The following is a 5558-nucleotide window of genomic DNA, read 5'->3' as shown; positions in this document are numbered from 1 at the left end:
TATTTTATGTAATCAAACGCAATCAGCAAAGTGACCACCATTTTGCAAACGTAATCGAAAATAAAAGTGGTAGAAGAAATGTCCGCTTGAAATTGTGGAGGTTCTTAACAGATTTGTACTGTCCGCCACGGTTATTTGCTGTTTTATCGGTGAGTATATTTTTGTAATTGGTTAAAATTGTTTTAATCACACTTAGTTTTTTTTTTCTACAGAGCTCAGCTCTGCAAATCTACGTAAAACAAGTTTTACTGAGATCTCGGTAAACATTTTTATTTGTTTGCTGAGATTCAGCTAAGCATTATCCGAGACTCAGTAATCAAATGTCACTTTGCTGAGATCTCAGTGAAACTTATTTTTGCCGAGATTTGCTCGGTAGAAAAAAATAAGCGTGCAGAATATTGTTGAAATTAAAATATATTTCTCTGCGTGGTATACCATAACCATCACACTTAAATATTTTCGCCGAGATTCCAACAGCCGAGCAGTTCTGCAATTTATTTTACTGAGATTCAGTGAAACAATTGCCGAGACTCAGCTAACAAATAACATTTTGCTGAGATATCAGCTAACAAACAGATATTTTTCAGATATGTCAGCAAAAGTAAATGCCGAGGTAATCGGCTGTTGGAGATTTTACCGAGCTAGATTAAGTGTGATTGCCATTAAAGTTATAAAATTATAAATAAAAATGTTCTAATAATTCCTTTTCCAAAAATGTATGCACGCTATTTAAAAACAACCCAAAAATGAGTAGAGTGTACGCAGTTCGGTCAAAACTGAACCTACCAAAAAATGGGTAAACATGCATTCACCCAAATCAGTACTTGCGACAGAAACTGGGTAACGTAATGGTAGATGTTGACATTTGATAACTGGGTAAACTTTACCCACTTAATAGAAATTTGTTGATATGATCGCTGCAGCAGCTCTATCAAACATAACCTCACCCGATTAGCTCATCTAGCCTGTTAATGATTGTCGGAAAAATGTATTGCTGATTGCATCTGAAACTGGACTGCCCCAAAAATGCAAAAAGTGTGATAAAAGTGCACCTTTGCGTCAAATCGTTTTGGTGTCTTCGGAGCACTTATTGCTTGCATCATAAGAAATAAGTGCACCGAAGACACCAAGACGATTAGACGGAAGCTCGCACTTTAATCACACTTTTTAATAAGTGAAAACGCGCTTATTAGTTCAGTTTGGTGTGAAATGCACAATATAACCAACAATCAATACGAAACTACCGATTTTAAATTGGCTCTGGTCCCAAGCAAACGATTAACGTACCCCATTCTAGTCAAAATTCTAGTACTACGCAATGTTTGTTTTGATTCGCTATGAAAGTTTGACAGATAAAATGAGGGGTTATTGGTTTTTCCTATGTTTCGAGGGGTGAATCGATTAGCTTGGGACCGAAGAGAGTACCAGAGCTGAGCCAAAAAGTTGAGCACGTTATTTCGGGACCTTCTAGTCTTAGAGTTACCTCTATGATATAACTATGTAATACAGCATTGCAATTCCCTAATAAGGATATGTAACGATATGCTTACCATTTATTGAGATTTGATGTTGGCACGGAATATCTGGATAACCTAGAATTATAAAAAAGTTTAAAGTTCAGAATCTAACAATATACTAACTAACTATGCTGGTAGCATTTGTCATCCAAACAGTTCCGTAGCTGTAACATTTTTAGCGTCAGAATTATATACTATGAACAGTAAGCATTTCACTGGCAGCGCAACAATCTCCTTTTCATACCTGCGCCATTTTTAACTTTGGGAAAATTTCAATTAGAACCATTTATCCAAAATCTGGATAGATTCTACTCAACAGAACAAAACTAATTTACCAAGATTTTGACAACTCCTTACGATACCAGACTGGGCGCCATGTACCCAGTTACTGGGTAGATTCAAAACAGTGTGTGGAGGAAACAAGAATTTGGAATGTTCTAAACAACTCATTATTTGTAAGGTTCACTTCCATAATACCATAATACATAATACCATACTACCATAGAGGTAACTCTAAGACCACTGGGTCCCGAAGAAAATCATTATTATTTTTGGCTCACTCAGTACCAGAACAACGGTCCCAAGCAGTCCCAAGCTATTTCACTCACCCCTGCATGTTCTGCATGAATCCACACACCCCTGATGTTATCTGTCAAACTTTCATAGCGAATCAAAACAAACATAGTGTAGTAATAGAATTTCAACTAGAATAGGGTACGTTAATCGTTTGCTTGGGACCAATAGGCTACTAAAGTGGTGAGCCAATTTAAAATCGTTACACTCAAAAAATTCCACACGTCTCACACTTAATTTTGCGCTTATTGTGAAACACATCCATTTCATGTGTGAATCTTATGCTATGAACCATGCCTGAACACTATGGATTTGAATTGTGACACACTTGGATTCTATGTGATATCAATAGCTTTGCACACCGTAGTTCAATATTCTACAATATTCTACTTTATCGACTTCTACTTTACCAACTCTAAAAATTGAAACGACAAATATATAATCAAAACTGCCAGAGGCCAGAGCTTTCACATATCTTTTTAATGGGTCTGATTTGGGATTCGATCATGGACTGTTGGGGTGTGCTGCTGCCGGAGTCTTCGTTCTATCTCACTGTGCCAGGGTTGTTCTCATATATGAGGCGGGTTAATAGGATAAAGTCACAACTCTTGTTTTCGATGTTTAACTTTCTGAGCAAGCAATTCACATCGTATTGAAATGCAAAACACTTTAAATCCATCTGTTTTGAACAGTAGCGTGATTCAATGTGCAATACACTTGAATAGAAAGTGAAAAAATTTCAACATTTCAAAGTTTGGAACACTCTAAATTAACGTGTATAACACATAGAACCAAGGTGAAATACACTTAAAGAAAATGTGATTCTGCATTTAAAAAATCAAGTGTTTAAACACTTCGATCAAACGTGTGAAATTTTTTGAGTGTAGTTTCGTATTGATTGTTGATACTACTTCAAAGGGTTTGTTCAGGCCAGTGACAAAACCTATACTAACAGCAGCGTTTGACAGTAGGCAGCCTGTCCCGGGCTCAAATCGTTTATTTTGCTGTGCTGGGCCCACTGTCACGATATAACATGTTGCCTAAGCGCCTGCCACTGCGCTGGGTTTGTTCCAAGTCAATTTCTTACCATATGAGTTCTGGAAATTACTATGGAAAATCCAAACTTTTTTTTGATTTTTTTTTTTAATTTTTTTATTTAACGTCGGTCTCTGTTCCGCAATCTAGTGCCAATCACCGAGAACATCGATTGCCATCTATTGACGGCAATCGAATGTGCAGGAAGGCAGCTTCCACACCTGCGTAGGATATCACACCCATTCAACACAACATGGACCGGGACCAACGGCTTTACTTCCCTTCCGAAGGAAGACGTGACCAGAGATTTTTATGCCTCAGAAAAATCCCACCGACCTCGGCTGGGATTAAACCCAGACCCATTGGAGTGAGAAAGCAGTCACGCTTACCACTACACCACCGGCGCCGGCTATCCAAACTTTTTGATCATTGTCTTCCAGTATTTTTTCATATTGTTAACAAGTTCTAAACTTCTTATGGAAAATTTTCGCAGCTACAACTTTTTAGAATATAGTTTTTAAGCCAAGCATCAATTAAAATAATTATTATTTGTTTAAGTGATTGATAATCTTATCACCGATAAACCGATATGAATGACAATAGAGATTATCATGAAATTTGTGCTCAAACCACACTACTGACATCTGTCTCCGTGTTCGCGGAAAATATTTTTCCAAGTAACGAACACGCGTGCAATATTTATGAGTTGGTTCGTGTCTGATCTATTCTGAACAAGTTATTTTTATCTAGTAATAAAATTTCTATGATTTTGACAGATGGTATCGCTGCACATTTGAATCGGCCATTATAGATTTTCGAGCAAAAGTTTAGTTTAAGTTTCATGTCGGTTCGTCAGCTGTTTTGTGGGCAACACTGTATTTTGTAGTGTGACCGAGTAGCCATGATTGTGTGCTCACAGACAAACTGACGTAACACTTCATTCTGTATCTTCGTTAACGCATTTAACGTTTCTATACATTCTATAGAACTTTTATGCAATATTGTTTGCGAGCTTATTTTCCGCGAGAAGGCCAAGAGATGTCGTTACTGAGGTCCTATGTTTTCAAGAAAAACTTTTTCAAAGAGTTATGTCTGTTTGTCTGTGGTTGCCTGCTGAACAGTTGATTGAGTATAATCATAAGACATAAGTGGCTTGAATCATTAATAACTTTTGATGCTTACATTCTATCGAAGAGTGGTTTTGAACATTGTTGTAGCTGAGAAAATTTCTTACGAGTAAAATTATAATTTTTAAAGCAAAGTGTATGGTGAATTGTTAGATGGATATTTGTTTTCTCAAAGTAATTTCCTTATAAACTTCAAATGGTTTGCGCCATGTCAGCTTACCAAATGAGTTCAAATTATGGGATGCTAATAAGAACCCGATTTGGAACCGTATGAGCAATGTGTAGCGAAAATTTCCAATTGTTCATCAGTCTAATCGCCATGGAATATCAGAAGAGCTCATCACGACTCTTCTATATCAGTTAAGTGTTAAATTGTTTTAAAAACTTCTGGATCTGTAAAGGTTTTTTTTAAGAGAGTTGAGCCTTATCAATAAACGAATTAAAAAAAACTGAGTGTTCGATTTGACAAAGGATTTTTCTTTCGCAATTTAATTCTAAATCAATCAAAATAATCGTATATGTAGTTGATATATTACTTTTGTTTTATTTACAATATTTCCGTCATATGATCAACATATGTGTACCAGTTTCTATGTATGGCAAGTCAGTAATGGTTATAGTTTATCACAATAATTTCTTTTGTTATTTCTGACACAGTCATTTATATTTTGTATTTGTGGTAACTATGTAGTACTGCAATCTTTTGTTTACTTTTGTTCTTCCCCCAGCATATCTGTTATGCCATAATAAGTGACGAGGAAACTAAACTTAGTAAATATTATCGAATTCGGTTATTTTTTACCTAACTTTGAGCAGCTGATATTTGTTAAGTATGCATGGTAATGCAACACTTGTATAGCCTCTTTTATAATGAATTCATATTTACAGCACTACAATATGCAACTTACTAATGTGTAGACTTATCGTCAAAACAGGTTCTTATGTACTGACTTACCTGCATTATAAGGACTAGCATTGCTAAATTATTACTGATTTCACCTGAGTGCTTACCATTCTCTTTATTGATACACGCAGAAAAATGGATTTTTGTTTCAGGGCCTAATGTATTTTGTTATTGATTCAAACATATTGTATCACTATTTCAACGAAACATATTTTTGAATAAACAAAATGGTTTTAAGAATCAACAAACAGATTATTGACTCTACAACCGGTTTGTTGATTCAAAAATATTTTTCTTTGAATTAACCGAATAATATATTTGAATCAATACCAAAAATATATTAGGCCCTGAGCCAAAAATATATCCATTTGAATTTAAAAATCATTTCTCTGTGTGTATTTT

Source organism: Ochlerotatus camptorhynchus, unplaced genomic scaffold (genome assembly GCF_037179485.1).
Source record: "Ochlerotatus camptorhynchus isolate MF236.1 unplaced genomic scaffold, CSIRO-AGI_Acam_v1.1 ptg000176l, whole genome shotgun sequence".
Lineage (NCBI taxonomy): Eukaryota > Metazoa > Arthropoda > Insecta > Diptera > Culicidae > Ochlerotatus > Ochlerotatus camptorhynchus.
The sequence above is the reverse complement of the archived record's forward strand: the minus strand, read 5'-3'. Positions refer to the sequence as shown.